At 40.2% G+C, this 27,510-nt stretch overlaps 1 protein-coding gene across 7 annotated transcripts in view; it reads right to left on the reverse strand.

Annotated features, from left to right (window-relative positions):
- Phtf2 (putative homeodomain transcription factor 2) overlaps positions 1 to 27,510 on the reverse strand; it is a 114,769-nt gene that overhangs the window by 48,987 nt on the left and 38,272 nt on the right. The window lies entirely within an intron of this gene.

Consider the following 27,510-nt stretch of genomic DNA (forward strand, 5'->3'; position numbering starts at 1 on the left):
TGAGTCACGTCTACAGGTCTGTTTCCCAGCCTCCCAAGGTCATCACCTGCCTCATGTGGTCCCAACCTGCTTCATTCCTAACAATACAATAATGACCGGCCATTCTTTGGTGTTCTTACTCAAGTTATTTGCTTAAATCTTGTCTTTAGTTCCCACCTAACTTCCTGTATCTAAAAGCAATCAATCAAAACCCTAAATTGGTCACTGTGGTGCTTTGAAAGAAAACGGCCCCCGAAGGGAGTGGCACTCTTAGGAACTGTGGCCTTGTTGGAAGAAGGGTGTCACTGTGGAGGTCTCATACACGCTCAACCCACTCCCAGTGAGACAGTTCACTTCCTGTTGTCTTTGGATCAAGCTGTGGCATGCTCTAGCACCATGTCTGCCAGCATGGCTCCATTCTCCCGGCCTCCATTCTCCCGGCCTCCATTCTCCCGGCCTCCATTCTCCCGGCCTCCATTCTCCCGGCCTCCATTCTCCCGGCCTCCATTCTCCCTTCCACGGTGATAATAGACTAAGCCTCTGAAATGGTAAGCTGCCACCTTAATTCAATGTTTTCCTTATAAGAGTGCCAAGGTTCGCTCATACATAAAAATAAATAAGATGCCATGGTCATGATGTCTCTTCACAGCAATAGAAACCCTAACTAGGATAGTCACATATGCAGACAAAACACCCATTCACATAAGACAGTAGTATAACCATTCCAATGCATCAAATATTTTGGTAAAACAATAACCTAAACTACTGTGGAGCTACATAGTAATATGTCTAAATTATTGCTTTATAAAGCTGTTTTAATATGCAAAAGAATGTGTAAGTTCTCTTTTAGAGAACATTGTTTTATTTCAAAGTGGTTCAAGTACACAGACATGGAAATAACTTTTACACAACCCTAAACTGACAGAAAACAAAGCCAATGCCTATGTGAATATATTTACTATCAGCATAACTTAAGACAACACCACCAGTAGCCACAGGTTCTGACACAAAGAAATGAACAAAACTTTATATAAAGCAGTGTATAACAGTGGGTGGCCTCTTGAGATACTGTGTATTGAGACATTCTTGTAAAAGCAATAGGAAACCCTAAGAAAAGATGGGTGGGAGGTTTTCCTAGGGTTGCTAGGATGAACTGAGTTATTTGACTGGAGAAATTTCTACTCACAGACTGATGGGAGGGAGAAACAGCAGCTTACACTATAAGACAAAGCCTTACAGTCTTAGATCACAGATGAGGAACAACTTGCAGAGCTCAACAGCCACCATAAAAAGCAAACAGGTTTCTTGGTTTTTGTTTACAATGACACAGAAAGACCTGAAAGGATCAACTTAGTCAACAAACTTGACAGCTATTTCCTTTTTGTATTTCTGCTATGTAAAAACTAAATGACAAGGTCAGCTTCAACTACAGTTCTCCATCAAAGATCAGTGAGATATTAGCTACATCACTGTTTGAATGTCATATAAAACCTAAAAACAACTCAACTGCAACATTTATGTGGTAAAGCAGGAATCTTACTCAGGAAGCATCTGTCAAATAAGAAAAAACTTAGTACTCTGACTTTATATTCTCATCTCCTTCTTCACTGTTCCCCCGTGCTTCCCCTCAATGCTTCCAGTGCTGGGATTTGGAGCAGACAAGTATAAATCAAAATAAGGCTTTGTTTCTCAAGCATCAGTAAGAACTAGTAAACGGTTCCAGAGGTGCTCCACCACGTGTTATAAGTCATGATGCTTCGGAGCCTGTCCTGGAACTTGTTCTGTAGACCAGGTTGGCCTCAAACTCACAGAAATCCACCTTCCTCTGCCTCCTGAGTGCTGGGATTAAAGGTGTGCTCTGCTTCCTGTCTCAAAAATAAAAAAATAAAAAATAAACAATCGATAACTCTTCATGGAGGGAACACATTACTTCTCCATTATAAACGCTGTTGTGGAATAATCTCTTTGTATGCTATGAAGATGTGTTACTCAGATTGGTTTAATAAAAAGCTAAACAGCCAGTAGCTAGGCAAGATTTGGGGGGCAGAGAGAATGCTGGGAAGAATGTGGAGACGCCACGAGACACAGTAAGCAGGATGAGCACTTCAGAGATGAGGTAATAAAGCCACAAGGCAGAACGTAAATTAAGAAATAAAAATGGGTTAAGTTATAAGAGCTAGTTAAAAAATAAGCCTAAACTATCGACTGAGCTTTCATAATTAATAATAAGTCTCTGTGTTGTTATTGGGGAGCCAGTGGTCCCGACAAAAAGATCCCACTACAAAAAGCTTCTGGAATCCTAATTCACTCTTGTGACCGATAACTTTGTCTTGTGTCTAATACTGTAGCAATTTTATCAACATCTAGATATCTAGATGAAGCATGCTGGGCTGGGTTTTCTAACCAGAGCTGATCACAGCTTTCAACAGCAGGCCTAGCAATCCTCTCTCTTGTAATACCCCAGAGTAGCAGCAGAGATAAAGCAATATTCCCATCCTGCAGGTCTCACATCCTAACTCTGTGAACATCACCACTCCTGAAGTATACACAACTTCCACTTTGAGAATACTGAACCCATAAGATATGAAAATTCCTCTTTGGTGTCTGTTCTCCGTCTCCAGTATGTTTTCATCTAATTTATCTTCCCTTTCCTCTTATCTCTATGAACAAGTGTTGAACTAGCCATTGGTGAAAATCAACAAAAACAAGGGTACAGCCACATCCTTAAATCAATACAGAAATAAAAAGAAACTGAGACGAAGAATTTATAGTGACAAAAAGGTTCGGACTGAAACGAATACTTTTGAAGCTTCCTGAGCTACTCCGGTTTGTAGCTATGGCACTGCAGGTCTGTGCAGCAGATACCACAGTCCCCAACACCCTGAACACGTATGGAAAGAAGACACTTTTCCTCGCAGCTTCATAACAACACTGCGGCTCTGCTCACACTCCACACAGTAAGTCAGTTCTCAACCAGGTTTGCTTCAAAGCAGGACAGTGCTTCATGAATCCATCCCTTCACTGCCGTTCTCATTTCCTATCTTTCTACACACAACAGAAACAGTACAGAAGGAATGTGAAGAAGACTGAGGGGGAGGAGGAAAGACGGAGAAGGCAGGGTAAAGGAGAAGACACCAGGCAGAAAGGTTGCCTCTATTTCTGCCAAGGTCAGCTGTGTCTTACAGAACAATCTGAAACAAATGACGGCGTCAGACATACAAATGTGGCACTGATTCGGGGATGAAATGGGGAACAGGCACACCTATAGAGTTAGGGAAGCGCCTCTGAAAGCAAACTGAGAAGCTACTTTCAGGGGTTGGATTGCTCCTTAGGTCAGCACATTCAGATGAGCAGCTGGGTATCCAAAGGACTAGACAGCAGTGAGCTTACAAGCCGTCTGCTCTGTGAATATTGGGTGTCCAGATAGAAGACTAAAAGCTCATAAATGCACTTCAGAAAAATGGAAAGAAGCCCAGATTTGTAACTTTTAATCGCCTAATTTCTTTAATAAACACATACTAAACGATCATGTACTAAAAACCTTCCCCCCATACTACTATGCTCATATTTTTCTCAATGTCATTTAAGAAACTCTGAAAAGCAAGCTTTTAGTTCTCATAAATATCAACTATTATACAAAAAGATAATATAGAGAGAGCTCAAATCCCTCCCTAGCTTGACTCCCTTCACAAATATCAAATAATTGTTTTCATTTGTTAAATTCATGACAAGAGCATCCCAAAGACAAGTGAGAAACTCAAGACTGTCTTGAGGGGGCTGTTGAGATGGCATATTGCCAGGCTTCACAACCCATTTCAATCCCCAGGTCCTTAAAACCGGGCCTTGCTGCTGTCATGATCTACCTGTAAGTTTAATGAAAAAGAGACTCAAGGAGTTACAACCCAAAACAATAGATGTCACATAAAACATTAAAACGCTAACGAAATCAATGAAAGCTATAATGCCCCAAATTATGTTGTCCTGGTAGACATTTTAAAGTTATTACAAGTACTTCCATTCATGTTTGTAAAGCACACATAGGAAACAGTTAATGGACACACAGAGTCACTAGAATTGAGGCCCTTCAGATAAATCTCTACCCAGAATTAACAGGATCTAGTTATCCTGGCTTTTAAAAAATGTTTACCTCCTAAGTAAAAGTCCCAAAGCTCTGAAAAAAAAATTGAGCAGTGTGTAAATGTTGCCTCTTAGACAAATCTAGGAAAATGTGAGTTACGCCTCCCTTTCCCAGAGGAGACAGTGTGTATGCCAGGCACTTGAGTGAAGGTGAGTCATGCATGATGCTCTGTGGATGATGATGTCAGACCGGAGGGTGTGGTCAGAGGAACCACACCCTTGCAGCTTCTAACTTGTGAACGAGTACTCATCTTTTCCATGTTTGTTTTTAACCAAATCCCTAACTCTGTTGATTCAATCTCTCTTTAAAAATAAATATATAAAAATACATACATACATGCACGCATACACACACACACACACACACACACACACACACACACACACACACACGGCAGAATCATTAAGTTTTCAACATCAAATTTAGAAATATTCCCTTGGGCTTAGTTTGTAAAGGTGTTCGCTGCCAAGCTTGAGGTCCCAGGTCGCTGAACCCACATGCTGGAGAGAATTGACACCCACAAACTGTCTTCTGACCTACACAAACATGTGGCAGTGCATATATGTTCCCCCTGTAAATAAACAAATCAATTATACATTTTAAAAATATTCCCCTAGTAGTACATGGGATGTAATGAAGTCAGGTAAGTATTCAAATACACTCCAAATATGGAAACAATTCTAAATTATGAAATAAATACTAATTCTACATCCTATAAGCTTCTATGATTTAGCATTGTTTTATTTTTATAGCCAATCGTTACCAGGGTTATATCGTAACAAATTAATTACTGCAGAAATTTAAAGTCAGAGATCTACCAGACAATTAGTCAAGTGATAACCATACTTTTAGAGGCCTGGAGACACAGCTCAGCAGGAGAGTACATGCTTGGTATGTACAAGGCCTTGGTTCAATCCCCAGTAAAACACATACACACACACACACACACACACACACACACACACACACACACACACACACACACACACACACATGCAGGCACGCACACACACTCACATGCATGCTCGTTTTTAAAGGTCATTTAGTAAAGTGAGAGTATTTGGTATATTACATTAAAATAGGAAAAATAATAAAATCCTAAATTTGTCTGGAAAAGGTCATGGTGCTAACAGTAGGGCAATTGCATGATTTTGGTTTTTTAAGTTTTTTGTTTACTTGCTTGCTTTTGTTTTGTTTGTTTTTTGAGACAGAGTCTCTTTGGATAGCCTGGAACTCACTATGTAGACCAGGCTAGTCTTGAACTCATAGAGATTCACCTGCCTCTGTCTCCCCAGTTCTGGGACTAAAGAAATTCACTACCATGCCCAGCAGAAATTGATTTAAATTCTTTCTAATTCCTGCATTTTCCCTTTTTATTATGACAGACATGTATTACTTTTATGATTGTGATAAAACATTTTGGAAAATAATCGTTAATATTCAAGAACCAATTAAGTGTCATGCTGGAAAGGGGTTTCTGACACGTTTCGTATAAAAACTCAGAGCAGAAGGAACCAAGCAGTGGAGAAAGCAGCTACAGATGCTCATTTAGTGAAGCCTGTTTGAAAATACGTTCCTTGGTCTTTTGCTTTTATAAGATACATAGGAGAAACCTTTAGCTAAGAAATTTAAGAAAACTGTCAAGAATACCACAAAAGGACACATACAACATTTTTTTAAAAAATGTGAAGAACCAAAATACAGGTCTTTGCACAAGAAAACAGCAGGACTTCAGGTAGGATTCTTGGCAGAGAGGCTGCTTAGATTCCACCAGGCAATGAAGGCAAGAACTGGCTCGCACAGCAACAGAAGGGGCGGGGGAAGGAGGCCTGATGGGCTGAGAGCACCACAGGCTGAGGTGCCTGAGAGCCTTCCTGCCTCTGTAGCTATGGTTACCACCTGAGAGGGAAAGTAGCCATGCGGCCTTCCCTTCAGTCCACTCTCCAGGGAGTGGCAAGTTACACTGTGTCGTTCATTTGAAGCCCCATATTAACTCTGATAGGTAACTCTAGTATATAAGGACACAATGAATCCAATCCTAAATCTGAAGCCATGCACCTGATTCTGTACTGAGTTTTCCCGTTTCAGCAAATCACTAAGCACAGACTGCATGCAGCCCTGCATATTCTGACAAAGACTGCCACACACCAAGCATACTCCCCTCCTCCCGCCAAAGACCCAAGCCAGACATCCAACTCCAGCTGAGCCAGGCAGCTTGTCAAAGAAAACTGACTAACAGAAAGAAGCAAAATTAGCATTACAAGGTCAAAAGAAAGGTTTGCACTGCTGTAAAGAGAGCTCTTCTGGCTAACTAGAGCTAACCTTTCCTTCTGAGGTCCAGGCTGTGGGTGGTTGGCAGTTCACACGTGTTGTGAAAGGAGTGTTTTTTCCTGGCCCAACTTTAAAGAGAACATTGCTGTTAATGGAAACCCCACACCATCCTGCATAATTTACCAGGGCTGCTACTTTCCAGGTTGCTGGTACATGGAGTGTGTTCTCTGTGGGTTTATTAAGAAACTGTCAGCTTAACAACCTTTCCTAAGAAGTCATCTGAGCAAAGATAATTTAACCTTTACATTTCTACTGAAACTAACCTTGTGAAGTCCCTACTAGTGAGAACAGAAAAGGTTCAGTATTAATAAAAAGTAGTTCAAATAAATCTTCATCAAACATAGGGTCAAAATACAACAATAAATTCTAACAAACCTACCATTTTAATTCTGGTAATAAAGTTTTTAAAGCCAAAGTAATACTACAATTGCTGATCATTTAGATGTTTGATAAATGCTATTTCAATTATCACACAGAAATTGTTTAAATTCTTTAAAATAGCTTTCAAAATAAATAAAGTTTGGTCTTAAAAACTAAAGATGACTTTCTTTAGCTCTAAGTAAGTGAACTATAGTATAAGATCAAATACAAACTTTACTTTATCTTATCACCAAATATTGCTGTCCATTTTTTTATAACAAATGTATGGGGGAAATCTCCAAAACCCATGAATTGCATTACCCCACCTACTATAAGAAAAAGCATTCATAAACATTAGTGAAAATTCTTTAAGCTGTGTACATAATTAAACATTAGCCCAAGCAACCTATCAGTAAGTAACAACACTTCCAACAGATTCAACAAAACAGCCATGCACCACTGATATTTGGTCAACAAAGTACTGCGTTATGAGCACACATGTCATACGTGATCCCTAAGATTACAGTGAGACTGAAAGATCCCCAATCACCTAGTGGCCTTAGAGCCATCTTAGAGCAAGGCACCCATCGCTCCTGTTTGTGGTGACAGTGACCCACACAAGCCTGCCATGTAAAGAACAGCACATACGACTGTGGGCAGACAGCTCTCAATGCCTGCTGAGTCCCAAGTGTGTTCCTGTGCTTACTAGTATTTGTGCAAAGTCTACTGTGAGGGCGTGCTCAGACTAGCCATAACTTACCATTATCTCTATTATATTTGTAATGGAAAAACACATAATTTTATGGATCCAAAAGCTCAAGAAGTATTACTTTGATGGAGTCCAGTTACCCAGAGTCTCTGCAGTTTGACATGCTGATATGTCACACAAGGCTAGACATAACACTGCCAAAAGACTAAACCGCAGTGTCTGCTATATGCAAGCATTCAAGTCTAGTTGGTAACAACTTTCATCCATGTAGTTTTAAGCAAATATCAATAACATATTTATATAGCACAGCCAATTTCTGTATGGTAATGTTTATTTTCTCAACTGCAGTAATCGACCGTTGTTATTACATAATGTTTAATTATTCATGTCATTTGTAAAGTATAACCTATAAATACCTAAGTTACTAGGCCAGTATGAAAATTACTAATATTGTCCTTTTATGTATTGAAGGGGGCGGGTATCAGAAGCAGTTTTGTGGATACAGAGGGGAAAGCCTAATAAGAGTCAAAACGTTTTGAGAAAATATTTTACTCGTTTCCCTAGAATACCCAGAATATGTGGCCTTTTGTATTTAGATATTTCAGTTAAGTACTTGCCATGTTATTTTATTTAAAGAAATTTATTTGAAATATGACTGCTTTTTATGAAGCTGTTTAAATGGAATAAAACTTGCATGCTGTGGTTTGAATGTGTACCTCAAATCTCCATGTGCTGGAAGCTTTAGTCCCTAGTGTGGCAACCAAGTACTAGAACCTTCGACGAGCAAGGTCTTGCAGAAGGTGATCAGACCAGTAGGGACAATGCCTTCCAAAGGGACTAACCTAGTTCCACTGGACCATGGACTGTCCCCAGGAGAGCACATTATTACAAAGAGCAATGCTGGCTCCTAACCCTCTGGCTTCCTGTCCAGCTACCTCACCTCTGCTCCTCCTGGACCCTCCCACCATCAGTCAGGCTATGATGTAGGTAGCCATATACCCTTACTGGACACAAGTTGATGCTGGTGTTGTACTCTCGTCTTCTAGAACTGTAAACTGAATAAGCTCCTTTGCATTACACATTGCTCAGTCTTAGGAATGTTGTAGAAATTTTAAAAAATGGGCTAAGACAGATGCCATAAAACGTTTGTTTATAAATTGGAGTATACGATTCAAGAGTTCTTAGCAAGTTTGTACAGTTCCCAACCATCTCCACATTCAAACTCAGAACATGCTCATTACCATGAAAAGAATCTCACAGCTCACTTGTGGCCACTACTCACTTCCGCCTCCAGCACAGAGTACTAATTACTGGTCTATACATTTACAAATTGGCCTCTCATTTGCAACTCATATTAGATATGAAATTACAGCACAGGTCCTAGTGTGGTATTTTCAGAGTCATTCATGTTGCAACATGTTGAGTACTTTATTCTTTTATATTGCCATCGCATAATGCTACTTTCCTAGGAGTTGTTGCCTCTGAAATTAACAATAGTAATTTATAGCAGAAAACATTTGAAATAGTTGCTTAGATAAAAAATTAAGTAATTATGTCATCTACTTGAAAAGACAGACAAGAAATGTAGTTAAGGATGTACAGCAGCTGATCACAGTGGTTCTCACATTTATCCCAGCACTTGGGAAGCAGGGAAAGATAGATCTCTGAGTTCAAGCCAGCCTGGTCTACAATGTGAGTTCTATGTTAGTCAGAGCTACACAGTAATATTTTGTCTCAAAAAAAAAAAAAGGATAGAAAAAGTTTGCAATTATTAACCAGTAATTTCATTTCTGGTAATCTACCCAAGAGAAATGAAAACATATGACTATACAAAGGTTTGTGCACAGATTATTAAATCAACCTGGTTCGTAACTGCAAGAGACAATCTAAATGCTAACTGTAAATGCTTACGTAAAACCTACATCTACACATCTATTCTATTTTGATATAGTATTAAATTAAATTAAATTATTAAATCAACCTGGTTCATAACTGCAGGAGACAATCTAAATGCTAACTGTAAATGCTTACGTAAAACCTACATCTACACATCTATTCTATTTTGATATAGTATTAAATTAAATTAAATTATTAAATCAACCTGGTTCATAACTGCAGGAGACAATCTAAATGCTAACTGTAAATGCTCACGTAAAACCTACATCTACACATCTATTCTATTTTGATATAGTATTAAATTAAATTAAATTATTAAATCAATCTGGTTCATAACTGCAGGAGACAATCTAAATGCTAACTGTAAATGCCTACATAAAACCTACATCTACACATCTATTCTATTTTGATATAGTATTAAATTAAATTAAATTATTAAATCAACCTGGTTCATAACTGCAGGAGACAATCTAAATGCTAACTGTAAATGCCTACATAAAACCTACATCTACACATCTATTCTATTTTGATATAGTAGTATTAAATTAAATTAAATTATTAAATCAACCTGGTTCGTAACTGCAAGAGACAATCTAAATGCTAACTGTAAATGCTTACGTAAAACCTACATCTACACATCTATTCTATTTTGATATAGTATTAAATTAAATTAAATTATTAAATCAACCTGGTTCATAACTGCAAGAGACAATCTAAATGCTAACTGTAAATGCCTACGTAAAACCTGCATCTACACATCTATTCTATTTTGATATAGTATTAAATTAAATTAAATTATTAAATCAACCTGGTTCGTAACTGCAGGAGACAATCTAAATGCTAACTGTAAATGCTTACGTAAAACCTACATCTACACATCTATTCTATTTTGATATAGTATGATTTAAAAATTGAATAGACTATACTCACAACACAGCATTTGCTTTATTCTGCCTCCAATATACTTTAAGGAAAAGAACTCCGCACCACTAAAGTCAAAGACCTTCAGGTCCCTGCTTAATACGGGTCCCCACCACCGAAAACTCTGCAAGTCTTATTATAACAAAGCATCCTAAAAGCATTTCCCTCTTTAGGGTTCTCTCCACTATCTTCCTACTCAGACATCGTGTGCAACACAACTGTAGGTTAAAGGGTTGACATTAAGTAAAAGTTATTTAAACAAAACCTGATTTATGAGGCACCCAAGGTCAGACCACCACAAGAAGTCTAATGTCCACCACCATCTGACCACTGCAAGCTGGGCCAGCTGGACCTGGATGACGCCCCAAACCTGGCTATCGGATATCAGGGATCTGGTTTCCAGTTCTTTGCTAGCTAAAATACCTAATGTTAGTAAGAATGGTAAAACAGCAATAACAATGGGAGTTAGCAGCAGATGCCAGGCACACTCTGAACATACTAAGCCAATCTTCACAACACTATAAAGTAGACAACAAATTATTCTCTTTATAGGTACAAAAACAGATTATAGGAGAGTAAATCGCAAATGATAAAACACAGAAATTCAAATTCAGATGAGTTAACTTACAGGTGAACCTTATCAGTGATTCTGACACCCTTAAACACACACAAACCACTCACTGTTCTTTTGTTTGGCTCTGATCACTGACAGGTGGATGGATTGGTGGCATTAAATGCTACTCATTTTCTGATACCTCTGCCTCTACTGACCCTTCATGGACTTCAGGAAGCTCATTTCCCCGCCAAGAGGGAAATTGTCATAGTCTGGTAAAGCTGGTAATATACAAAACCCTTAAGAAAATTGAACTTAGCCCTAAAAATATGAAATAGTATAATTAGAGGGTAATTATAAGGATTAAATGGGCTAATACATAGTTGACAATAGTAACAAACACATAAAAGCTCAATAGATGTTTAGACATGATGTCATCCTAATGACTTACCCATGTTCCTTTTCCTTGTTATTGTAGGATAAGCAATTATAAATGTGTATTTGCATGCATTTACTATTAACAACAGGATATACGGACTTGTTATTCTAAAACAAGACCTTGACTAAATCATATAATTATGAAACACTTCCCACATTTACACACACACACAGAGAGAGAGAGAGAGAGAGAGAGAGAGAGAGAGAGAGAGAGAGAGAGAGAGAGAGAGAGAGAGAGAGAGAGAGAGAGAGAAGTAGCAAGGAAAGCTATTAACATGTCTTGGTTATTTAAAGAGCCTTGTGTTTTTTTAAACATCTAACATATTATTGCTACTCATTCTTCAGCAATTAAAAAAATAAAGATGAGTCCATGAAACATTTGACTAATCACAACCTGTTTGGCTTCCTTCTAATTACTTACACGGGGTAAAACTAAACTGATGAAAAGGCTCAGATAAACTGCTGTGGAAGCTTCCATTCAGACCATCAAAAACAGGAGTCTAAGTAGCCCAGACCGCTTTCTTCATCAGCCAAAACAGTCTGCAATTTTTACCAAGGATTTCTTCAGAACTTACCTACCCTCAAATCACTGTGAACTTCCCAAACTAATCTGGCCTCAAATTCCTTTTAGTATAATGCTTTCCAAGATCAGACAGAACACACTTTGGGAAATGTTACAATGTTTAATACTTAATGCATTAGCAGGAGAGATTAATTATACTGCTGTGGTGAGTGCTACGACAAACCAAATGTCACCATAACACAGAAGCCGGAGAGTAATTGATACTGCAAAACACTCTCAGGAAACTGTGAGACAGAGGTATGTTCAGCTCCATTCATACTATGAGCACCAAGATTTTATACCTAATGGAAAAAGCAGCCAAAATAAAGCTCTCTCTGAAGCTGTAGGGTATTTCTCACTTCAAACAGTTTCATCAGGAAGATAGTCTAACACTATCAGGGTCAAACAAAAGACACCCAGAAGCCAACGTAAACAAGTTCCCTATGGCAGGATACAACCACCATCAAGGACAGTGAAGCCAAGAGGATGACACAGCGGGTTAGAGGTCAAGAGCTGACGTCTTTAAGAAAAGTCGACACTGTTTTTGTAAGCAAGCTAGGTGAAGAAGTTCCACTTCATGCTGGGCGTCCATCTTGATACCCCCCAGCCGTTTGTCTCTGACTCCAGTCCCTAGAAGAAGTTCCCGGTAACTTTGACTCGGTGACCCCCACCCAAAAGACTACAGCTGTGACCATCTACTTGTTATGGTATGACAACTGCTTTTTAAATTGCTTACCCAGATACCCAGAGATTGTTTTGAGTTGCCTTAACAATTTAACTTGGCAGAACAGAACTGTTTTGCTTGCATTCATACATACTGAAGGCCTTCATGTGGTTTCCCTTTAAAAGTCCTTCCCCATACCTCTCCTTCACAGAGATCGCAGAGACTGCTCGGCCAGCTAGCAGCCAAAGTCTTTAACTGGACTGAGTCTATGGTCTTTTCCCAGGGGTCACAAACTCCCTAACAGTTAATAACTACACTACTTTGTAAAGTCTTTCTTAAAAAAGAAAAAGATTCATGAAACGAAATGCATTCTACTGCCATGAAAAGAGCACACATATTCACACCTTTTTCTAGGCACAACAGGAGTGGATGCCTAGTACCCAGGGGTTATGAAAGACATCCTTTAGGAGAACATGGGCTTTACATTTTAAAGACTAAGTTGAATTAGTTACTTTAAAAAAATAAAAAGATTCCATTGTGTGTGTTTTTTTGTTTTGTTTTGTTTTTACCTTAAATGCCCTTCTCCAACAATGAGATTGATGACTACCTTGTATGCCATCCCTGTGGCTGATGGAAGCAGAAACAGACACCCACAGCTAAACACTAGACTGAACTCCTGGAACCCACTTGCTGAGAGGGAGGAGTGATGAGCAAAGGGGTCAAGACCAAGCTGGAGAAACCCACAGAAACAGCTGACCTGAACAAGGGGGAGCTCACGGACTCCAGACTGATAGCTGGGAAACCAGCATGGGACTGTTCCAGACCCCCTGAACAAGGATGTTAGTTTGGAGGTCTGGTTAAACTATGGGGCCTCTGGTAGTGGATCAGTATTTGTCCCTAGTATAGGAATGGACTTTGGGAGCCCACTCTAGTACACGAATGGACTTTGGGAGCCCACTCCACATAGAGGGATACTCTCTCAGCCTAGAAACATGGGGGAGAGTCTAGGCCCTGCTCCAAATGATATGACAGACTTTGAAGATTCCCTGTAGAAGGCCTCACCCTCCCTGGGGAGCAGAAAGGGGATGGGATGGGAGTTGTGAGGGGCAGGGGAGGAGGGGAGGGAGAGGGAACTGGGATTGACATGGCAAGCAAGCTTGTTTCTAATTCAAATTTTAAAAGAGGAAAATAAAAAGCAGAGTGGCCAGTTCAAACACCAATGATAAACCACATGGCGGACTTCAGTTAGCTGTACTGAGAGATGGAACCAAAATGCTAGAAAAGCTGGACTCCAGCCACCGTGTTTAATGAGGCTACGTGGCAGACGCTTTCTTATCCAGTCAGAGAGCGGGCAAAGACTCTCAAAAAGTCCTGTGGGAAGGGTGACCACACTGGAGGAGGCACCCTGGGACCCTGGAGACAATGTATAGGCTGCAGTTCAGGACAAACAGGAGCCGCTCCTGGTCAGCAAACAGGAGCCGCTTCGGGTCAGCACCTTGACGGGGTTTTGTCTAAGGGCCGACTCTTCGTGCAACTGCCTGGAGACAAGTTCTATACCACTCCTAAGAGTAAGCTCAAGAGAAAGGGGGTTTGTGCTTCCTCAGTTATGGTACAGCAGTGAACAGAGTGTCCAAATGATGAAAACGATGCTGGAGCATTTACAGGCAGTCACCCTGACAACTGTTGTGGTAAATGTCATCTTACTCCAGCAAACCCAGGAACAAGTAATTGTGGACGAGTTAATAAAAGGCATACATGCACACACACATCAGAGAAAGAGTCTCAAAGCCTTGTGAAGAAACAGGGTTTACACTGTATGTAAGAGGACACCTCCCAAGACTATTAAGCAGACAAGGCCAAGTTCTTGCAATAAACCCTCCAGGAGCAGGGGTAAGAGAAACAGCTTCTGCAAGCATGAAGGAATATGAAAGCGGCCACAGAAGATTGAGATACATCAGCTCATTAGCGGGATGACACAACAGTGACCAGCAGGACACATTTTGAGTAGACCTGTATGACTTCATGCTTACCGCAGAGGATAACATACCTACATCCAATTCCTCCATGCTTCGGAGCTTTCTGACACACATGCCCATCATAAGTGACATTCGATACGGACTAACATAAATCCTGCAGCAGAATTATTACTGTGACACTGGGTCTTGGCAACAAAATACTAAAATTAAAGCCTACTGATAAAACTATATGAGGCTCCCTGGTAATTTCTCCCTCAGTTTTCTACCAGTAAACAAACAAACAAACAAAAAAAAGCCTTATAAAAAGTCAAAGCAGACATAAAAAAAATAGTAATTAAAATTACAGCCTGCTACCTATTACTTTGAAAATTGGAAAAATAAGACAAAATCTGGCTTTTTAGAATTCTAGAATAGTTCCTAAAACACCGCTTTGCTGTTTCTCTTCAAAGTGAGTCTAATTTTATCTTTTGATTTGGGGGTTGGCATAAAATAAACCCCATCGCGGCATGCGTGGTCCCTTCTCCTACACTCTGCATTCTTCTAGGTGGTCCCCTTTCTCCCTGTGAGTCCCAACCCGTGTTTCCTATTGCCTGTACTCCACTGCCCTCCCTTGCCCAACCCTCCTGAGAGCTCTGCCTATTAATAGCTTCATAAACTGTATAAAGACATATTTTATATATGAACGCATAGTCACATATAAAGATGCACACAAGCATACACATTCTTTAATCTGAATGATTTCATTTAGCATTATGGTTTCCAATTATACTCATTTTCCTGAAAATGTCATGAGTTCATTTTTCTTTCTGGCTGCATAACATTCCATTTTATATACAGGACACATTCTCTCTCTCTCTCTCCCACTCCCTCCCTTCTTCTCCTCCCCTCCCCTGTACATATCTACAGGGTTTCTCTGTGTAGACCTATCTGGCCTTGACTTCAGAGATCCACCTGTCTCTGCCTCCTGAGTGCTGGGATTAAAAATGTGTGCTACCACACCTAGCATAATATCTGGCCTCTTCATCTATAATTCTACCTCTTCACAGGGGAACAGAGAACTAAAAGAAGTAAACTAAAGCAAGACTTTTCATTGGCAAGGTAAATCCTGCATTCTGGGCAAAGGCTCAAACCGGAAACTTTTAGTGTCCACTATGAGTGTTTTATTCTCTGTGATTAGATCCTCAGTTAGTGAATCAACAGCTTTTATTTGTATAAATACCATGGGCGATCCAGGAAGCAATTTAACATCTAAGTCACCTTGTTAAATAACACTTATAAATGTCATTTTTCCCCCTAGGACTATAACAGTCAGTACTTTGGTCCCTTTCCAGCCCTTTTCAAAGCTGACACACTGGCCTAATTTTAGGCTGTCAATTGGTAGTTTACCAAATTACTTCACCATTTTGTCTGTTTTCGTGGTTAAAGATAAGCTGACTGCAAGATATCTGGGATTTAGCTGGCAAATTCTCCTTGACTGAAATCTCTGTTTTAAATTGTTCTTCTCTTTTTGGGGTGGTCTGTATTCATAAGCTCAATTCTGTTTTCTTTATTTGAGTCTGTATTTATTAAATACACTTTGTTCAAGTTATACCATTTCTTGGATATTCTCACTCCAGTGAAAACAACGACCTTGTTAGGCAATGACTGTGGTCCAAAGAGTACGTTTTTTTGGGGGGGGTTCTTTTCTCCCCCAAGACAGAGTTTCTCTGTGTAGCCCTGGCTGTGCTGGAACCTGTTCTGTAGACCAGGCTGGCCTCGAATTCAGAAATCCACTTGCCTCTGCCTCCCAGTGCTAGGATTAAAGGTGCACAACACCACTGCCCGGAGAGTACCCCCATCCCCTCTCTCTCTCTTGCTTTTTTAATTAATTTATTTTTATATTCCAATTCTAGTTCTCCCTCCCTTCTCTCCTCCTGTTCCCCCACCTCCCATCTGCTCCTCAGAGGGTAAGGTCTCCCCCCTAGGAAGTCTACTAAGTCCGTCCCATCATCTTGTTGAGTCAGGACCAAGGCACCTTTCCATCCCCTACAGCCCTGTGTCTAGGCTGAGCACGGTATCTCTCCATATAGAATGGGCTCCACTAAGTCAGTTTGTGCATTAGTGTTAGATCTTGGACCCACTGCCAGTGGCCTCATATATTGTCCCAGCCACACCATTGTCACCTAGATTAAGTGAGTCTAGTTTGGTCTTATGCAGGTTCCCCATTTGTCAGACCTGAGTCAGGAATCTCTCACTAGCTCAGGCCAGCTGTTGCTGTGGGTTTCCCCATCAGGGTCTTGATTTGAATGTTCACATTATCGCTCCTCCCTCACTTCAACTGTACTCCTGGAACTTGGCCCAATGGTTAGTTCTGCATCTGCTTCCATCTGTTACTGGACAAGGGTTCTAGCTTCTCTGGGGTTATGGATTGTAGGCTGGGTATCTTTTGCTTTATGTCTGATATTCACATATGAGTGAGATGCCCATCAACTGAAGAATGAATAAATAAAATGTGGTATATTTACACAATGGAGCACTACTCAGCAGTAAGAAACAATGACATCCTAAAATTTGCAGGCAAATGGACAGAAGTAGAAAAACACATGCTGAGTGAGGTAACCCAAAACCAGAAAGACAAATAGAGTAAGTACTTTTTTTTTTTTTTTTGGTTTTACGAGGCAGGGTTTCTCTATATTGTTTTGGAGGCTGTCGGTCCAGCCCGGCCTCAAACTCACAGAGATCCGCCTGCCTCTGCCTCCCGAGTGCTGGGATTAAAGGCGTGTGCCACCACTGCCCGGCCTGTGAGTACTTCTTTTTAATAAAGTAACTATCACCTAAAACATCACGAGCACATTACTATAGCATATCAAAAAGTTACATACTACAAAGGAAGGAATTCCTAGTTCTTAGACTCTAAGAGGTTTACTAAATAATCAAATAAATTCCTTAGAGGCATAAGACGAGTAGGAAACCAGGGCTGGTGGCACATCTTCACGTCTGTCATCCTAGCACGTAGGGACTGATGTGAAAAGTCTGCAAGTGTGAGGCCATCCTGGACCACAACCAAGGTTCCAGGCTAGACCAGGCTGATGCGTCTCAAAAACAATACTGCCTTAAATCTTTAATACTTCACAACATAGGTCAATCTGAACACGATGCCTTAGAGGCCTGAGAAAGTAAGCTTTAATCTTCTATTAATATTCTCTCCTAACCCAGGACCTTCAGACTGAGGGTAAAGCACAGGCCTGTCTGGCTCTGTGGCTGCTCTTGGGTAACAGCCCAACACTACTGCTGGGGAGTAGCTCAGGCCTCTGTTTTTCCACTTTCTTCACCCACGAGCGTTGCCACGTGCACCAAGTACAGGGACTGCTAGCTCCAAAAGAAAGTCCGCAAGTCATGTTAGAGCTAACAGAATAGAAGGCAAGAGAGTCAATTTCCTAATCCTCCAATCTCTTGGCTTTTTTGTCTGTAAAGTACACAATAACAGGAATAACATTTGGTTGTTGTTTGGGCTTGGGGGTTGTTTGGCTTTGCTATTGATGTTAGTGATGATGACATTGTGTTTTTAAAGGCCAGGCCTCACTGGGCAGCCCACACAAGTCTGGACCTTCACAGCAGAGGATGGCCTGGAACTCAGAGGGGTCCTCTTGTCTCAGTGTGTTGAGACTACAGGCCTGCACTACTGTGATGCGCTTGAAAGGCTAAGTCCCAGTGCGCATCTCTGCTGAAAAAAGATTCTAGCATAAGTACCCTCAAATAGGAGTGTGCTCACCTCAGACACACAGCAGGAGGAAGGAAAGCAAGAGTGTGGAGACCTGCCAACAAAACCGATCCACGGAGCCCAGCTACTTGTCACAGAGCAGTGGCACAGTCGACAGTTTCTGAATACACAACAAGAAGGACTCAACTCAAAATCAAAGAAATAATGTAGCCTGGTGTCCCTGGCATCGCTCCAAGTGCTGCACACACAACTTCACTGCAGCCTTGGTTCTGAACACACGCATGCAACATGCATCACGTATGCTGTCCTGCTGTTCACAACTATTTGTATGTGTTTTTACTACACAGTTTTCTGCTCTTTATGGAAACACGATGTTCTAATTTCTGAAAACAAAAACTTCTGACATTTTCCTATCATCTCTCAGCATGTATTATAGTGAGTCAGAATGTTTGCTTTTAAAAATCATTGAGTTGCTGACTTGAGTTCCATTTAAAAAAGAAAATTTAAATAGTGGCTGGGAGAATAGCTTGAAAACAGTGAGGACCTGCACTGGATCCGCAGAGTCCACACCAGGCATGGTAGCACACCCTTTAAGATGTCTAAGGCCCATGGGAGGAGGGGTGGGTGGGGAGGGTGAAGATGGGAAGGGAGAAGGGAGGAGTGGAGGGAGGGAAAACTGTGGTCGGTATGCAAAATAAATAAAAAGATGTTAAATAAATGAATAAAAGCTGTCTAAGACTGGCTAGTCAGCCCTTCTAGGCTTCTTGGCAAGTTCCTGTCAAAACACACACACACACACACACACACACACACACACACACACACACACACACACACACACACACACACCAATTTTGGTTGAGATTAATACAACAGCAGTAAAGATTCATTCAATAAGGGAAAACTTTGGTCAACACTGCAGCTGAGCAGGCCGAGGAGCTGCCTAAGGGATCGGCCCTAGGGAAGGGGTCCACAGAGCTACAGTACAGGAGGCGGTGGCGCAATCACAGTCACGCTTTACAGGGATGCTCTGCCTCGGCCTTCTCAGAGTACCACCCCACTAGTGCCGCCTCTACAAGCAGCCAGGAGGCCCACCTGTTTAAGTATTATTTTATATATATTTCTTATAAAACAGAGAGAAAGAAGGTCTCTGGGAGAAAATGCTGTATGAAAGTGTGGTTGGTAACTTCATCATTACCATCACTACCAAAACTGCTGTCAAAGTCAACGCACACAACACACACACACACACACACACACACACACACACACACACACACACACAGAGCTTTAAAAAAAGTGGATGCCTCTCAAAGACCCTCACAATAGAAGTTACCTTTAAAAATTCTCAGATTAAATTTGTCAATTACAAGAAGTATTTTCGGGGACCAGCAAGGTGGCCCTAAGGTCCATGACCTGGATTCCATCTCCATGGAAGGAAACCAGAAACTCCCAGAAATTGTCCTCTGACCTCGACACCATGGTATACGCCTCCCCCCACAAAAACACAAATAAACAGAGCGAGTTTTCAGGGTGCGCTACCACGCCCACCGTCTTTAAAAGTGCTCTCCAGAATGAGACAGCAGATCTGAACTTGAACTTGGGTTGGTCACAGTTGTGACTGTGCTCAGCAGTTCGGCCCAGAAGTCTCAAAGTCAACTGACTGAGCTTATGTTTTCCTCATAAATAAAGCTAAAGCCCAAACTGTTTAGGCTAGAGACACCCAAATTTGTGTACTTGGACACAAATTCTGATAGCACAAGTCATATTTTTGGACAGTCATGACCAGTAACTGAAACAGACAAAGTTAAGGTTTTTAAATGACATTTAATCATGACTTTGCTGTGTAACAGTTACGGAGCAAACAACTCAGGATCCACTCTTCTAATATTGGGTATCAGAAGCCTGATATTTTAGCATCCTCATTCTCAAGTTAGGACCATTTTTAGCTTCATGAGAATCTTAAGCCATCCAACAAGACCAGCAGTTTTGGGCGAGCAATTCCCCTGTCAATACTGACAACATGAGGAAGTCTCATGACAGCAGGAAGATGAGCTTTGTAGGCCAGGCAGCCTGTTTGGCACTATGCTACCAATTCATATCCACCTCAATTCATCTAGATACACAGATGATCCTGCCACCCTTTACATGCAAACAGATACACAGATGACACTGCCACCCTTTACATGCAAACAGATACACAGATGATCCTGCACCCTTTACATGCAAACAGATACACAGATGATCCTGCACCCTTTACATGCAAACAGATACACAGGTGATCCTGCCACCCTTTACATGCAAACAGATACACAGATGACACTGCCACCCTTTACATGCAAACAGATACACAGATGATCCTGCACCCTTTACATGCAAACAGATACACAGGTGATCCTGCACCCTTTACATGCAAACAGATACACAGGTGATCCTGCACCCTTTACATGCAAACAGATACACAGATGATCCTGCACCCTTTACATGCAAACAGATACACAGGTGATCCTGCACCCTTTACATGCAAACAGATACACAGATGGCACTGCCACCCTTTACATGCAAACAGAGCAAATTTCAGACAAGTCAACAAGCTAACCAAAGCTATGCAGACATCTCAGAGGCTGTTCTGACCTTAGTCTACTACCTCCTTGACAAAAGAAGCAAAAGACTCTCTGTATACTAGCTTGGGTTGCTGAGCATCTGGACTGGTAACTGTTGCCAGATAAAACACTTGTCGTGTGGAGCCTTGCCTTAGCCACACACCCAACTCTCTGCCAATGGAAGGATCGTGTGTAACAGACAAGGCTGGTCATTAGAGAAACTGTTGAGTACTGGAAGGTATTTCAATTTCATTTTCACGTCCAACCAGAAGTTGACAATTAGTTTTAAGACTGATAGTTCAGCAGGGTGGTGGTGCACGCTTTTAATCCCAGCACTCAAGAGGCAGAGGCATGCGGATTTGTAAGTCAGCCTGATCTACACAGCAAGTTCCATGCCAGTCAGGGGAGCGCACAGTAAGGTATCTTAATAAAGAGTAATATAAAATTTAAAATTAACTTATTCTTTTACACAACCAGGAGATCAAAAGCAGGACACTTTCAGAGTTACAGACTAAAGGCCTGAAACCACCATTTCTCTTCATCATTCAAATCAGCTACTCTTAATTTGCTGGCAAATTCCTATGGGAGCAAAGTTACTATAAAAGCTTGTGACAATGGAGGGATGCTCTCTCAGCCTGGACACATGGGGGAGGGCCTAGGTCCTGCCCCGGATGATATGACAGACTTTGGGGATCCCCCGTGGAGGGGGGGATGAGGTGGGGGACTAATGGGGTGTGGGGGAGGAGGGGAGGGAGAGAGGGCTGGGATTGACACGTGAAGCAGGCTTGTTTGTAATTTAAACTAAAAAAAAAGAAAAGAAACAGAGCAAGAACACAAAAACAGAGCAAACTGATGAGAATTTGATTGTATAGTTATTATTCTTTAAAATGTCCACTTTCTAAGTCTTTTCAAGTATGTTTTGGTTTTGTCATAATTGTCTGCATTTGCGTATGTGTGTTAGGAGCAACATGGCAATTTCTGCCCAAAAGTTGAAGAGAATTTTAACAGAAACTGTTCTGATTTTCTAAATCAAGTTGCCATTCAAATGATGGTAAGTTTTCTGTTTAGAAACACCAGTAATCTTTCCATTAGTACTGATTGTGAGATATATACCAGATTTTTTCCCACTTACTATGACCTCTTGAAGTTACTTTGACATTTTCTTAGCTTTCTAATAATCTACTTTTTTAAAAACTTAATTTATTCTGAAGTATTTCATTTTTTGAGATTCTTTGTAAATTGAGTTTTTAATGTTTATTTCTAGATTATTATTGGGTTTAGTATTTTAACTTTTTTCTGAAACCTGCTAAAATTGCTAACTATAACCTGTCTATGAGTAAATGCTTTAGTCAATTCAAAATATAAAGTAATGTGATGAAAACCTGAAAAAAAAAGCTTGTGACAGCAGAATCTTATACAAAAAAGTCCAAAGATGAGACACCTTCCATTTCATTTACTTAGTTAACATGTGTAAATCACTCTAAAGCACTTGGTACATGTATGTTTTACTATTATTACTGCTGCTGGTTTTCCTTATGAGAAATGGAAGCCTTTCCTTAGAAAGCTTCCGTAGTGATATACCATTCATGATTTATTAAAGCTTGTCAGAGGATTCAGAAAGCAAAGTCAGCCACAAGCCATAGAAGCCAGGCACACAGCTTTAATCCCAGCAGCCAGAAGCTAGGAGGTGGTGGTGCACACCTTTAATCCTAGGACTCAGGACTAAGAAATAGACGGATCTCTGTGAGTCCAAGGCCACCCAGATCTACACAGAGTGGATCAGTCTAAAAGAGAGTTATAGCTCACACCTTTAATCCCAGCATTAGGGAAGTATAAAAGACAGAAGCAAGGTCTCAGAGAGGCGTCATTCTCCAGCCACGCTGAGGCGAGGTTAGTCTGAGGCCTGGTGAGAGCTGGTGCAGGACCAGCCCAGGCAGCCTGAGGGAGAGCTTTTCTGAGGTCTTCAGCTGCCCCCCAAACTCGGGAGGCTTGGGCTTTCACTAGAGCCCCTCCTCCTGGGGCTGACACTCTCAGCTCATGGTCACAGACTAGCTCTCCACTCAGACATTCTACACCTCACCTCACTGACACTGCCGGCAGAGTTGGTAAGCTAATTGAGAATTCTTAAAGGAAAGGAAGGGGTTAGCTTAAAGTCTCCCCTACACTAAAAAATGGAAAACACTATTAAAATGGAGAAAGTTAGATTTGCATATGATTACATACTAAATGGTTTTAAAATGGAACATGAAGGAATAATGAACTTAACCATGGTTGATATATTATTAATTTTCATTTTGATAATCTCTGTTGTTGTTTTGATAATTCTTGGTTTATCTCTTGAAAAGTTGGTTGATATGTTTGCTAAGATGCAGGCCTTAGAAAAACTTACTAAAACAGATTATAGAGATATTCAAACTCAGACTGAGAGTTTACACAGAGAAACAAATTCAGCACTGCATCTTAAGGTTAAAGGAACACTCTAAAGCCTTAAGAGAACCATCTTTAATATATCCAGTAACCTTACAGGAAGTGTCAAATGAAGGAGATTCTGTAAGACACACCTGAAGCCTGTGACAATGTTAGATTCAGGGAAATTCAAGGAAGCTGTAGTCTCATATGGCATCTATTCACCAGTTGTGAAGCAGATGATAAGCACATGGTCTGTATATTGGATAGATTTTATTAAAGCTGTTCTAGAGCTTGGATGACAATTATTATGGATTTCCTGGTTCAGAGAGGAGGCTAAGAATATTGAACAAAAGTCTAAAGCTAGGGGTATAGATACCTTTCAAGACTAAACTCTTGGAAAAGGGCATTATGTTACTTTAGAAAGGCAATGTCGATATGATGATTATCTCGTGGGTTTAATCTGTGCAGCAACTTTGAATGCTGGGGACAGAACTGGAAAAGCAGGAAAGAAAATTGACTCGTTTACAAAAGTCATACAGGGCCCAAAGAAAGCATTCACAGACTTCTTCCAAAGACTGTCACTAGCAGTCAATAGAACAAATCAGACTTAGAAGCTTGAAAAATAATAATTGAAAAAATGGCTTCTGAAAATGCTAATTCCTAATGCAAAAGGATAATTAGGCCTTTAAATACAAAATCAGCACTTTTAGAGGATTGGATCTGAGATACAATTAATATTGAAGCTCATCGTTATAGTGATGGTACATGGACAAGAGAGGTGATTTCAAAAGGTCACCTGAGAAGGGATTGTAGACAGTGTTTCTAGAAACAATTATTTTTATAAATGTATCAAACAGAACTCCCCTTACTTCTGGATTATATAAAAGGTATGGCAAAGGCAGGCATTGAACAAAGGAAAGTAGGTCAACAGGGATTATCAAGGTAATCCTTTGCCTTCCGGATATGCCTTAAGGGACCCACTCGAAAACCCCTATGACAAAACCAGTTCAATCATTTCCTGCCACCGTGGATAAAACTCCTTCCTAGACCGATTAAATACCCTAATGCCTATTAAAAGAAAACATATTGTTCTGGATGAAAGAAGACCTTTAGAAGCTCAAAATAAAAATTCAGAAGAAACCACGGATCAAAATTGGTAAGGATTAGATTAGGAGCCTCCCCAAAGTTAGGGTTGGGGAAGAATTTTGTTTTTGTCTTTCTAGAAAGACAACTACTAAAAACAACTATCTTGAAGAATTTAAGACCGTTGGACAAATAAGCATCCCAAAAAGAAGTGAGAACTACCTGGAAAAAAATTACCAAGAAAAGAAATAATATGACCTAATACAATCTGAAGTCTCCAAAAAAGAGGACTGAATCCAAGCTGGGCAGAGGTTACTCACTCGTTTAACACCACCACTTGGGAGGCAGACTCAGGCAGATCTCAGTGATTTCAGGCAGCATGACCTAAAAAAATGGGTTTCAAGACAGCCAGGACTGTTAACATAGAGAAGCTCTGTCTCAAAAACAAAACAAACAAAAGAAGATGGAACCCTACAACAATTTCACTAGGACTATGACAACACCATTAAGCTGAAAGTTAACAACTAAAAAGATCAGTTTGGATTACAAACTGCTCAGGATGATTTCCAGGAAGTCAACTGGGATGATCCAGTTTCAGAGACTACTCTAGCCAGGACTTGAGACAAGCCTTGCACTTTCTCATTATGATACAGCTTGATAATTAAACAAAAAATTTCTCTTCAGGATCCCCTAAAGATGCTGTTGCCCCCCAGACAGCAGGAATTAACTTTAAGAACATGACACCCACATGCCCAAGAGGTGGGGTAAGTGGGTTTTTTTTTTTTTTTTTTTGGGCTACTGATATCTGTCTTTGTTTAGGGGACTGGTTATAAAATGTTGATTATGGTCAAGAAGAAAGTTGAACAAAGGGGATTAGATTCAAGGTTTTTGTTTTGGGGAATACAGATACGATAGGATAAAAGGGTAGATTATTAAATCTACTCTTGAAAAGAAAAAAGAGGACATAGATTAAAAGGTAGATTATTGAATTTACTACCAAAGTATAAATACGATAAGATAAAAAAGATAGATTATTGAATCTACTTTTTAAAAGCAACAACTAATTTTAAATAATTTACATTGGCTTGGACTTCTGTATATTGTATACAAATACTATATATTGGTACAAATTTGAGATCAATTTGTTAAAATATACTGTACATATATGTTTCTAATATTGTTCAAGGTATTGTACCTATACAGCTCATTTGTCAATGTAACGCAAATTTCTAGTTCTTGAAAGTTATTATTACCAACAATATAAGATAATAAGAAAATGTAGGTGAGTAATTAGTCACATATTACAACTGAACTTGCAATCACATTAAGTAAGTTTTGAAAGACAAACAGATATATTTTAGGACAGGTTGTCTTCAAATGCTTCAGAGATCTTCAGTATATGGCATTTAAAATGTTTTAATAACATAGATACATTTGTATGACAATGAGACATGTCTGCTCCTGGCAGCGCCAATCTACTTAAGAGAAAATGATGGGCATTGAAGAAACTCACACTGAAAGTTACCTTGCCTTGACTGTTGACAGTATGTTGCCCAAATTGGACAAACAGGACACCAAAAAGAGTGACTGCAAAACTTGCCAAGACGGGGTATGACAATCCTTTAAAATTCTGCTTCACAGAAAAGTCTGAGATGCTAGGTCTGCAGGATGAAGACGGATGCCCCAACATTGCCAACAGAAGAACAATGGGAGACTGTGCAGGCAGCCAACTGTCTTTGTCATTTCTCACATTTTGTTTGGAAATCGCACTTCCTGTTTACTCAATTAATATTATTTCCTTCTCAAATCTCTGAGGGAGTTGAAGACTAGTTAGTATAGTTATAGTTTTCATTGTTTACCAGACTGAGAAAAGAAACTCACTGAAGATGTGTAAACTATAAATGGTTTGAGAGACATTAAAAGATATTTTGATAATGAAATTAGAATAGAAAGTAAATTAGGTACACGACTTTGGACTCACCAATTTAGGAGCGATAACAAAGTATTTTCTCTGAATTATCAAATGAAAATGAACTAGACATGTTGATGATCTTATTGCTGTATATACTGTATACACTCATTGTACTTATTGTATATAGTTTTTTCTTATGTTAGTTGTAGCCTTTTTGTATTAAACAAAAGAGGGGAATTGTGATGATATATCATTTATGATTAAAGCTTGCCTGAGAATTCAGAAAGCAAAGTCATAGGAACAAGCCATAGAAATCAGGCACACACCTTTAATGCCAGCAGCCAGAAGCTAGGAGGTAGTGGTGCACACCTTTAATCTTAGGACTCAGGACTAAGAGGTAGATGGATCTCTCTGAGTTCAAGGCTACTCAGATCTACACAAGAGTGAATCAGTCTAAAAGAGAATTATAGTCACACCTTTAGTCCCATTAGGGAAGTTTGAAAGACTGAGGCAAGGTATCAAAGAGGCATTCATTCTCCAGCCACACTGAGGAGAAGCAGCAGCTTGAGACTCGGTGAAGAGCTTGTGACTGGCTGCTTTGCTTCCCTAATCTTGAACCCCAATATCTGTCTCTGGGCCATTTATTTTTTCATGTTACAGGCTTCCCTTATGTTTTATTAGACAGAACTGATACACATTGTTGTTTTAACTTTGACTCAGCGGCTGCTCTTTAATCTACTGCTATTTCAGCCAGCAGCTCCTGACCTGTTTCTCTGGCGGTGGTCTGGTCACTCAGGCTGCAACCTGGTGGGAATTCTATACCCATAGGCAATGGCTCTGCCACAGCCACTAAAGGTAGCTTTAATTAAACATCATTCTATTTATAACTAAAACTGGAGATTCAAAGGCTGGGGTGAGAACCTGATAGCTAGACCTCTCCTTGCTGGTATCTCCCAGAGAGAGCATCCTTCCTCTCCCACCTAATTAAAATTTCTGCCACTCCAAATCCCTCCCTCCCTACTTCCTGTGTGTCTGTCTCTTCCAGATGCCCTCTGATGCTCTTTGATTACTTTGTGTCAAGTAGCTGCTAAAGTAACCTCCTGATCCAAAGTTAATTTTATTTACTTAATGGGAATGCAAACTTGGAGTTCACAGTGTGAACACGCATGCCAGGGAAATTGAATGCCACCAATCAGTTTAAAGTAACTGAGGTTTGCCTCCTCCCAGACTTTAGTTCCTTTTGTTTGTCAATGGACTATGGCCATGAAATTATCTA

The sequence above is a fragment of the Mesocricetus auratus genome, unplaced genomic scaffold (assembly GCF_017639785.1).
Source record: "Mesocricetus auratus isolate SY011 unplaced genomic scaffold, BCM_Maur_2.0 Super-Scaffold_100043, whole genome shotgun sequence".
NCBI classification, from domain to species: Eukaryota; Metazoa; Chordata; class Mammalia; order Rodentia; family Cricetidae; genus Mesocricetus; species Mesocricetus auratus.